The 12,024-nt window shown below is 40.1% G+C and overlaps 1 protein-coding gene across 4 annotated transcripts in view; it reads left to right on the top strand.

The window, feature by feature from the left end:
• Window positions 1–11,757: 11,757 nt before the first annotated feature.
• The window catches only part of cdin1 (CDAN1 interacting nuclease 1), a 55,432-nt gene continuing 55,165 nt past the window's right edge, over window positions 11,758–12,024 (top strand). The window contains exon 1 of one of the 4 annotated variants that reach the window (XM_080479371.1): window positions 11,758–11,828. The gene's annotated coding sequence lies outside the window, so the exon portion shown is untranslated. Of the gene's footprint in view, window positions 11,983–12,024 lie in introns of all 4 variants that reach the window. The other 3 variants (XM_080479369.1, XM_080479372.1, XM_080479370.1) reach the window with 3 other exon arrangements.

Here is a 12,024-nt window from a genome sequence, read left to right as displayed (position 1 = left end):
TGTAATTTACACACATACATGAACACATGGAAAGTATTCAGACATGCAAACGTACAAGCACACACACACACACATACACACACATCTTCCCGAGCTTAGCTCATATCATCTTCCTGTGGGGTTTTAGGTGGTTATCATCACATACATATTATTGCATAGGAAATAGGACTGAGTAGGCCAAGAAGCCTCCACTGACTTGTCTATATGGCGCCTCATTAGGGACATTGATGGATGGGCTATTGCCACCACTGGGCTCGCCCAAGAAAAGCTCTGGGTATTATTAGTGTTTGTGTGTTTCATAAACTGACACTTAATTACAGGTGCAAAATCATACTGCATACATTAACGAGTTCCGGCCCATTGAGTTTAATGCAGCCTGGATATTTAAGTGAAGGGAGAAGCGGAATGTGACCTCAAATTGGTCAACGCTTGATGATTTTATAATGTTGTGACATATCAAGGGGCATAAATAATGAGCTTGGAGATTTTATAAAAACCCATATATCACATTATACGTTAGGATTTATTACTTTTGAGGCAACCGTAATTAATCTAAAAGTATTGTTAATTGGCAAATGAGTAGAATTACACTTGTTGAATACTAACAACAGGGTATTTGTATGATGTGGTTTTTAGGTTTTCCATGTGTTCTTGTTTGTTATTTTAAAATGTCAGTGAGAGAACAGAAAATAACTATAGAATATCTTTCATATTAAAACACAGCTTTGAAACTGTGCCTATGCAGTGAAAACTATTTACTGAAAAACATACCCGGTACAAAGAAAAATTATTCTGAAGACCCGAATTTCAAAATCAAGAAACGTAAGAATTGTTAATTCAACAGTAAAGCTGTATGCCAGAAAAAGGCTCACTTCTCTTCGACCTCACACAACTGTAGTTGTGTATCAGATTTACAGCTGATAGTTTACTTTTATACCAGAGGAGGTCATATGATATGATATTTTCTGTTTCCCAAAATGGCTTCAGCCAAGAGCCCAGACATATAAAACACACTCCTGACAGCGATACATTTCACGTGATGACACTACTCTGAAACAATCTCGATATTGCCTTTCCCCGTCATAAACAAAACCTGACCACAGCTCTGTTCACTGGTGTGTGTGTGTGTGTGTGTGTGTGTGTGTGTGTGTGTGTGTGTGTGTGTGTGTGTGTGTGTGTGTGTGTGTGTGTGTGTGTGTATATGTGTGTGTGTGTGTGTGTGTGTGTGTGTTGCTGTCGATTTGTCTATCCAGCATGTGTGCGGAGGGGGAAGAAAGGAGGAAGAATGGCAGAGGGACATGGAGACGAAAACTCTTATTCTCGGAGGCAGACAGAGTAAGTGGACGGGTTCACTCTGGGGAGCGCGGGAGGAACTGTTGTAAAATGCCCCAACTCCATGGTAACTGAAGGAGATGCGGCTCTGCTGAGAAGAGAAACAAAGCGAGGGAAAGGTTGGGAGACAGGAAGAGGCAGTGCAAGGCTAAGAAAGAATAGAAGAGGGGAAGACGGCAGGAGGATGGAGCAGACATGGGAGAACTCTGGCAGGTGCTTCATCATCTGCCGAGGCATTGTCAGGCCGCCCGTAAACAGTCATTGGGCTTCTCGGGGGAGCAACCGTCTCCATAACTAGCACAGGTATAAATCTGCTTCTTAGCCACTAAATTAGACACATTCTTGAGAGAGTCTCACTCTGCTAGTGCTGCACAAACCTGAGGGGAGAGAGGAAGACAGAAAATTAAGCAAATCCACCGAGAGCAGTAAACGAGGTGCATGAATAAGGTATAGCCTGTGTGAATCTAACCAGATGGCCACTTTGATCCATATGTAAAATTGTTAATGTTTTCTCAAGCGAAGCCGTTATGAATAGTTTCTTTACGTTGAGCAAGAATTAATCCACCCCCCCAACCCCCAACCCCCACCCCCCCACCCCACATCTCAAAGAGCTGTCACTGCATGGTGGTGTAAGTATCTGCTGTGGCTCAAAGCTGAGTGCCAAGTCCAGGGTCTGCTCTCTGTCACCTCGTCACTGTGTTTATTCTACATTAGAACTCCCAAAACAGTAACACACCTAGGATTTTTCTAATAGAATTTATTTTTATTTTTTTAACCCAGAACGTGGTGACACTATGGAACAACGCAACTCCTGGGTGTCATTTTAACACTTGCAGGAGCAGGCGATTAGAGGAAACCAGTGCACAAAATATACCAAATAAGGAAATTCGGAGCACTGACCATATCAAGATTTTCTCTGTGTATAAATGTGATTTGTTCAAAGGAAGATATCCACTAAATCACTTTAATAAATAGGCTTAAATACAGTCATTTTAAGACGCACATTTTTACATAGCATTTAATGCATTTGTCAACTAAATACAAGACCCAGAATATAATTTACATAGTGTATATTTACGCCACATCTGCTCCCCTGAATGCAATCTGCTGCTTTGAGCAACTTCTCGAAAGTCGCAGGTCAAGTTTGCAAATGAAAAGCCTTGCAAACATGAAACTGAAGAGCACGGCTGTGTGTTGTAACAGGATGCTAATCTCCAAAACACTCCATCTGTATTTGCTAAAACATCGCCTCGCTCGTATGAATGGCACTTCACAGGGTCATGTTTTCAAAAGGTAATCAATGGGTGAAAAGATGGGGAAAAAAAGTAGGTTATGGTTCCAGCATTGCGACATAAAACAACAATTACAAAAGACACTTCTTTTTGATGTCCTGTGTGGAAAAACCAAACTTTTTATTATCTTTATAATTCTCTTTAGGAATTAAATCCATTTTTTTTTTTAAATAGTTGACAACTTCCCTCATAATTGATTAACCTAACTTCTACTCTGAAACTCATGCACACAGAAAATCAACTAGTTCGTACTCGTAGTCCCGGCCAAAGCATTGTCCGTCCTTCGATTTGGCACAACTTTTTTACTGGTTCCCCTCTCACAGAGTTTCTCTAAAAAAAATCCCCACAGGACTTTTTAACATTGTAATAAAAGGATTTTACAGAGTGGTGTGAGTGTGAATTTTGGGACATGATGCCATGGAAAAATGGACGAAGACGCGAGCGTATGATTGGGGAGGGATAAAGTCAAGGTGTTGAGCGTATTTTACCCATAAATCAAGAAGATGTTATACTCTGCGGTAAGTTGAATCACATTGAACAATAAGGAATTATACGAGGAGAATGGACACTCACAAGCATCTCTTTGTAATCACAGAGTTTTATCACTTTTAAACTTTACAAATAATTCAGATGAACGTCTTTACCAAATTCTAAAGTCAGCAAAGTCACATTAAAAGCCTAAAATCAAATTGATACAATCACTAATCACACAAATAATAGTGCATCCTAAATCAACCAAGCCATAATCAACCTTTGATACAATAAGCCTGGTGCTGACAGAAATAATCCACTGGCCACCTTCTCAATGAATAATTGATGCACATCTTAACAGACTAATGAATGAATGTGGTTTGGGTTTGAGTGATAGCCCTCTCATTGGAAAGCTATCCCAGGAGGGACGGGGCACTGGAGACGGAGGTGCCATCCCTTATAACCTGTATAATTGGTCATTTGACATGAGTGACTTGAATTTGTGTGCGCGTGTGTGTGTGTGTGTGTGTGTGTGTGTGTGTGTGTGTGTGTTGTGTGTGTGTGTGTGTGTGTGTGTGTGTGTGTGTGTGTGTGAGTGTGTGTGTGTGTGTGTCTGACCCTTTTACCCTATTGTTTATTGGCACCGTTTCAGGTTATCACACCAATTAGAGCGAGAACAACAGTGATCAGGAAAAAGAAAACCAAAAGTGTAAAAACGCATATTGTTACCTGTGGGAAGGGAGGACGTGCTCAGTCTTGTGAACTTGAAGAAAAGAATCACTTTGACGTCACTGAAAATACATTTAAATGGAATAAATGATCAAAAAGTTAAAAAAAACCTGAACAGGGTGAAATAAGAATTTGTGAGCCTTGAATAAACAGTGTGGAGTAGTGACAGAGCTCCGAGGCTGCTCCCTGTGTGCACTCGTGTCGAGCTTGTCCAAACAATCATACTTACATTTTAGCACTATTATATGCACACCCGATTTCCACAGGTCTGATAACATTCTTGCCGCAGTTTCGGTGTGGCACTCTGACTAAACAATCCCTTATTGACACGGGCCCCGGCCTCACAATGGCCACAAAACATCAGGGTTCCTGTTTTTGTTGACACGGTTTGAGCCCTCCATTGAAAGCAAAGTCACTGTGGACACAGCGATGCATAATTGGAGCTCTCTGTCATACAATACAACAAATCGAGCCTTTAAATGTTTGAGCATGATAAGGCAGTGAGGAGGCGCGGGGGGGGGGGGGGGGGGGGGGGGGGGGGTGAGCGGGACAAAGACAGGAGGAAGTCAGGTGAAGGGAAGTGTGGAAAGTTGATGGAAAAGGAGAGTTGGGAGGTTATGGAGTGAAGCACCACTAGGGGACAGTAGTAAGTCATGGACAGCGGGAGGAGTGTGCGTGTATATGGTTGTGCATGCATGTTAGTGTGTGTGTGTGCGGCAAACACTGAACAAAAGACTTTCTTTGTTGCACTCTCAGATAATAAAAGAATTTAGAAATAGCTACTTGACTGCTTTAGAAAAGATCTTGACAATGCGTTGGCCCATAATGCACAGGAACAGCTCCAGATTTACATAATCATATGTAATGTAAACCACTACCAGGCTCCACAGCCAACAAACAAACTGACTGGGGAGAGGGTGACAGCAGGAGAGGGATCCGCTTTCCCCTATGGACTTTATATACTTACTGAAAGTACATTTTGTTTCATCTTCTCACAACAATTGGACAGCGTTTGCAAATTTTGCAGAGTCGTGTGCCGGTGACAACAGAAAATAAGACTCTCAGGTCCACACCTAAATACACTCATAGCACAGGGGGGAGACGCACCAATCTTCAGCAGCATTTCTTATTTAGTTAAAAATGATTTATTGGTTTAATTATTGCAGTTTCCAAAAGAAAGAAGGCCACGGTATAATGCTGATTCCACTAAGACAACCGTTAAAATGGGCAAAAAAATATATATATTTAGTCTGGAAAAAGTGTGCATTAATGACACACAAATACAAACACTCAGGCCCCGTTTCTCTGACCACAGATCAAGATGAATGGCCAGAGGATTTGTTACTTGAGGCATAATCTGTTCTCCATGTACGTTTAAAAGGGTAATTTGTTTAGTAACTGGTTTAAAGCAAAGAAGTTAACACCTCCACGTACCTCTGACGTTAGATATAACCGTCAGAAGGCAGCCAATGTTTCTTCTTTGCTATGGTAACCAAGGACGTATATTCAAAACATGCCTCCTCCTCCTCCTCCTCCTCCTTTTCCTTCTCCAGCAATTAAAAGCAGAACAATAACAATATTCACCAATGACAGTAGCGTCTGTACAGTAGTTATGCCCTTCGTTAGTTTCACAATGTTCCTCATGAATTAGTTAAGTCTGTTAATTGCACATTTATTGCACTCAAGGCCACAGAGAGATACACTAAACGGCTGTGGAATAAAATACCACTTGGAGATGTATACGAATCATGAAAAATATATTAAGCTTTTCGATTAGATTGTGCTACAAAAATAAGTCATAACTTTTTTATTTAAAAAAAAAAAAAAAAAAAGAATTATGAGATTAAGATCCACAATGACAAATTTTTACCTAAATTACCAACAATTTTTCGAGAATGCGAGCATGAAAAATTCATGCATGATTAAAGAAGTTAAATTGTAGTGACTTTATTCAGCCAAAAATAAAACAGGCCTAATTATTCTGCTACGTTTGTCTCTACTATAACGGGTCGCATTTATGCACGGAAATATCAAAATCATCTGGCAACATAATCTCTTTGTGTTTACACTTTATCATCACTTTTTCTGATCTCTGGCGTGTTTCATTATGGAGTGATGTTTGAGTGACACCGCGCCGGCTGTCACAGCCATGTGCTGAGGTTCCCTCTCATTTCCAGCAGCAGCAACAATAATAATGACTATTCCAGTGCTAGCCCCACTGTTTGTGTTATTGTTGTGGGGTGTCAGACGCAGGGCCCTGACGTTTGCTATGCTATCAGCAGGAGTGTACACATACAAACACATTTGCCTGAGTTATTGACCTTTATCTCCCCACTTTCTTGACAGCCTTCTCCAGTTATTGACAATACAAACACATGGGACGACGCATAACCTTTCATTTACAGAGCACTTTCTCTCTCTTTTTGTCTCTCTCTGTCTCCCCCGTTCGCTCTTTCCCTCAGTCTGCGTCTCCCTGCTCTTGCAATTTGTTTAAATAAAATGGGGCAGACAATGGTACTGCTCATTTCTGCCATTTATCTTTCACTCCAAATTTCAGAGGATAATATCATTAGACCGATACAATGGCTGCTATTCAGCCTTAGATACACAGATATTTCAAGTATTCAATATAGTTTTGACATGCTGACATTAGGGGAGAGCGTTGTTTCCCTATTTGTTTGCTTACAATGTTGCTTCCATCATAAATCTTGAATTCCTAAGGCAAAAAGTTTGTCTTCATAGTGTTCAAATGACCAAATATATACATGGTCATGTTGAGATGCACAGACAAATAAAAAAAATATGGAAAAACTAGCCATCATTTAAAATAAATATTTGGTAAACATATCTAACATTTTGCTTTGAGCTCATACAAGAGTATATGGAGAGGGGTTTTATTAATGTGAAATGAGGAACAACATAATTATTCTGAAAATTGGACTGAATCCATAAACCCATAATAAACAGAATAATTTATTGCATCTCAATACAGCATTGAATAACAATGGTCATAAAAAGCACTAGTATTCCACTAATGATTCTCCTCCAGGATTTATAGTGTTTTTCAATGTGTGTCCTCTTGCATTTCAGCGTGAAAAATAGCAAACATAAAATACGCGTGTCCCCACCAGTCAGCCACTCTGCAGGTACTTCAGAGCCCCAAAATTAAATTTTAAACAATCCAGACCAGTGTTTGGTGACCATGGTTAATCATCAAGAAACAAAGACATCAAACAATATTTGATAATGAGAAAAATGCCTCCAGGATATTAGGGGATGGTGGTGGGGGGAGCACAGCGTGAGGCTCTGCGGCAGAGCTAGGTAGAGGGGCCAGACCAGACACAAGCCGCATTCACATGTCTGTGTGTGGTGATGGTGGGTGTGTGTGTGTGTGTGTGTGTGTGTGTGTGTGTGTGTGTGTGTGTGTGTGTGTGTGTGTGTGTGTGTGTGTGTGTGTGTGTGTGTGTGTGTGTGTGTGTGTGTCTGACACACACGGAACAAAACAGCCCCACATGCATGCACATATCCACTCAACTCTCAGGCTCATAAACACACACATGCATGTACACACACATTTATTTTTATTTTAAATTAAAAATGGTCTCTTTCTTTTTTTTTCTCTCTTTTTTTTCTTTAAAGTTCATGATGAGATAATTAGAATTCAGTGTATGGAGCCAGTGGAGAGATTACAGCTTTGTGAAATTGTGCTTCATTTTGAAGTTCACTGCATCACGCCTCAACCCAATTATCTCCAGTTAAAATGGCTTAGTGAGGCTCCAAACTGTGACTGACAAAAATACAGACGCACCGCAAAAGTTTCCCTGATAGATAAAAGTAACTTTTGCTAAAATAAGATAAAGGGCTATAGGGATCTGTCTGACACAAAAAGAAATACATATACCATTCAAATCAAATACTACTGCATTTAGCGTATTAGTATACTTGAAAAGTCCATTAATGTGCCAGGAAGAGAAATACTTAAAATAGTAAATTTTTTGGAAGGTATATCATTCTTTTTTAAATAGTCCTGAATATATAGTTACAGTGATAAATTAAACAGAATGACTTCAGTTTTCATCAGACCAGTATAATTAGTCTTGACTAAAATAAGATTTTGGGCAGACAGGGAGAGGGAGGGCGGGGACGGAGTGCTGGGTAATGAGAAGAAAATGTTTTTTCCCCCTCTTCTTCTGTCATACCGTTATTGGGTTATCCTTGATTGACGCAGCGTTAACAGCCTGGCCAAATCGAGGCAGATCCAGCAACCTAGGCCTGAACGGCAGCATGTGCAGCCACCTCGGTCATGCAAATTGCACCCGGGCAACCCGTTGACTATGATTAATGAGCTTGGGCTGCAGCCTTTGTTTCCGCATGCAGCCGTTTAGAGTGAAATACAATCCCAAAATATTATCAATCCCCTATTAATCCGGTAAATTTGCTCACATTGCACATGTTGTTTTGAGCAATTTACAGCCTAATGTGCACGTGTGTTTTTTTGGGGGGTTTTTTTCACACGCATGTGTGTGTATGTGTGGAAAAGGGGGTGAGCACAATTGCATTTAATTACATGTCCTCTAATTAAATTCATTAAAGGATAATAAAATAAATGGAAGAAACAGCTTTGAAAGCTGGGGAGAAACACACGTGTCTTGTCTTCTGTGATGTGAAATATGGATGTGGGATTTTCAGGGGCAGTCATGCTGTACAGGGGGGATGTATGAATCCGATACCTTGCTAATACTACAGGCATTTCCTGGTTATGGTTTGCCTCATGTTTAAAATGTGATTTTTTTTTTTAGAGCTGAGATCTCAGACTCCCTGAAGATTGGAAAGTAATTTTGTGATGCCAAAGAGTGAAGTCACGCACCTCACAAATGTGGGAGAAAAGAGAACAATAACGACACTAATGCTGACAATTTGGTGTAACAAAATGATCTCTTTATATGGTGAGTAATATCAATGGATATGTTAAAGGGGGGGGGGGGGGGTAGTGTGTAAGACATGGGGTGTGCTTACAATTTTCTAAAACTGGGTGTTGAGTAAAGAAAATGGCACAGCTCTTTACAAATCTTACATTTGTGAAATAATGATTAATATTTTTTTTCCTTAATAAAAAACTATTTCTCAGGCACACACACACACACACACACACACACACACACACACACACACACACACACAAGCACACACATTTTTTTTTCCCTTCCAGAGCCACACACTTTCCCACTGCTGCAAGCAAAATGCAAATGTTTTCCAGGCATTAAGGTATATAAGTGCCATTAGTGGCACAGTGCTTAGCAATACAATGGTGTGCCGAGAGCAGTGGAGCAGAGATCAGTGCAGCATCTCCCGGATATCAGAGGGAGACATCCTTTGTAAATTCATCTCCTACTGTGAGCAGGCTTCACAGCTGGTTAACGGCACTGGGTGTACCACTGCCCTGTTTACACACAGTCTCCAAAGCACTCATAGTTCCCCCTGCATCCCCTCCATCGTTTTTCGCTCCCCTTCAGTTCTCATCACATCCCACCGAGGCTCTCGTAGCCATCAAAGATGCACGTGGACACAAACTTATTCAATGCGCACACACGCAGAGGTACATCTGCGCCCATGAGCAGACAACCACACAAAGCCAAGCCTCTGATCCCCTCGCTTTGGAGTCATTACAGTACGCAGCCTTCCAACCCCTTCTCTGATTTTTATCTTTTTATACCATCACATTACACTGATCCTTTTATACCTATTACACACGCGGCTCCCCACCAAAACCCCTGATCCTCTGATACCTAGATGAGTAAACTGCTCCTCCTGCCCCTGACCTCAGCCCTTTGTAGCAATCAGACTAGACTTCCTCAGAGGCCCTGATCTTATCTGGCCATACCAATCCCACTACACAGCTCCCTTTTGTAGCAACCACAGAGCACTGAGTCCTTTCAGACCCATGGACTACGCTGGTGAACACACAGCCCGAGACCTCAGCTCATCTCAGACATCATACTACACTGCCCAACAACAATGAGCTCTATTTTCTGACGCAGTACAGGTCAGATAGAGCCTTTCTGCTCACCGATGCATTGTTCACTCACAATGAAAGAAACCAAAAGAATGTTTGATTCTGCCATACAGTTATTTGTATTAATCATAAAGGTTTGTGAACAAAAATGCAATTATAGCAGTTTTGGGATGATTTACAGATTTCTTTTTTTTTAATAATGAAAAAGAAAGACTATAGAAAAAAGCACTTACTTTTGTATGTCTCAAATGTCGAAGAAAGAATCTATTATGGAATGAGGTTTAGCACCGTTCAGAGACTAATTATACAATAATGTCATAGTAAAATTATATTGATCTCACGGGATGTGTTTGACAAATTGGGTCTTAACAAATTAGTCCTATTTCACTCCAGCCAAAGGAAACTGGATGATTCAGAGGTAAATAAATACCACAATAATAGTTATTTCTATTGAAAGTTAAGCAGCTTGGAGTTATTAATGTCACAGCTGTGGGGGAGCAGATGCCTCTTCAATAAATTTAACATCAGTCTTGGATGTGTGAAAAATTATGAGTGTTTTCTGTTGTTGTATTCTCGTGTATCAATACAAGTTTTAACCATCGGGAAGTTACAGCTCTATACCTCACAAGTTCAATGTATAATTTAGGAGCCCCACAAGTGGGAACAATCTAAAACTTCTCCTGTAGGTTTTCAAAAATAATTAAGGAGAGGCTGAGGATCAGCAATCACTTCATAAAACGTGGTATTTATAGAGGTGGGATAATTGAAAATTAAATCTAAATGTTTAGATGCAAACCATTTACTGAACAATCTGTGCCCATTATGCATGAACCATACAATACATTTTGTTTTACGCTTTCAATTTAATACTGAATTTGATTAATATTGTTGAATTTGAAGGGATCTATAAATCTTGTTTTGGATAAAAGATTTTGGTTAGTTTGTCTGTGCCACCACATTTTTGGAAGATTAGTAAAAGGAAAAAGGATGATAGAATAGAATAGAATAGAATAGAATAGAATAGAATAGAATAGGATGGACATACTTAATTAATCCCAGAAGCATTTTTTCAAAAGGTTGCCCCAGACGGAATAGAGCACACATAACAAATAGTAAAAACTATTAAAAATTAAATGATAGGAATATAACTAATACGTAGCATAAACATTAAATAAGTAGTAATATTAAATATTAATATGTACAGGCTTAATGGTGATTTATAAAGGAACAGAAAGTATGAAATCAACAGAAAACACATCAAACACTATTTGCAGGAAGAGAGTTACAGAGTCTTATGGCAACAAGGATGAAAGATCTGTGACTGTTGTGCACTTTAGTGGTATGAGTCTGTTGCTGAAGGTGTTCCTGCTGAGACATTGCTCAAAACACTTACAATTCTTTCAGCACTTGAATTTTTCCACTGATTGCTAAATTCAAAAATATGAATAAAAGTGGCAAGGCACTTCTTTAATACTTGTAGATATGGATATAGAATTCGCTTGAAATGTCTTTCTAAATCTTTGGACAGCTTCAGCACCAAATCCGACATGGATTACACGAGAAGGGTTCAAATATTTCCACAACAAATTGTTCTACTTTCGTCAGTCTGTCACTTCCAAATGGTGCAACAAATATGGTCAGAAATGTTGATTTAGACACTTTTCAATCCCTCATATGTTTGCAAAAAGCTGGAATAACTAACCCTGATTTCTTTCATTCCCTTCTACTAACACAAGTGTTTGCGTTTACCTCGTTTTGTGATTAATAGTACCTGCTTTCTGCTTTCGTCGCCCACAGCAGACAAGCGTCCATGGATTTATTGGAGCAACGTGTTCAGCTTGTCCCGCCTCCCTTCTACTAAGCAACCAATCAGCTGTCTACATACTCAGCTCTGGGTGGAAATCGACCATTCAGCGCGCTGCTCACACAGAAGTGTCATCTTTGACTTCCTAGCGGGAAGCGGCTATCGGAAACTGACAGAGCAATCTGAGGTAAACAATGCGTATTGCACGTTTTTAATTGTCCTAAGATGATTTCCTAGCAGCCGATTGCAGAAATAAATACATGCAGTGACTCCTCGAAGTGTTTTATTTCGGTATTTGCGTTTAAATGCGCCGTGTTTAGCAGGTCGCGGTGCTAATGTTGGTGAGTGGAGCTGCTTTCTGTCAGCTGCCCCCTTGTTGACAT

Source organism: Lipophrys pholis, assembly GCF_963383615.2.
Source record: "Lipophrys pholis genome assembly, chromosome: 14".
In the NCBI taxonomy this organism is placed as follows: domain Eukaryota; kingdom Metazoa; phylum Chordata; class Actinopteri; order Blenniiformes; family Blenniidae; genus Lipophrys; species Lipophrys pholis.
Note: the sequence above shows the minus strand (reverse complement) of the source record. Positions and strands in the feature narration are given on the sequence as shown.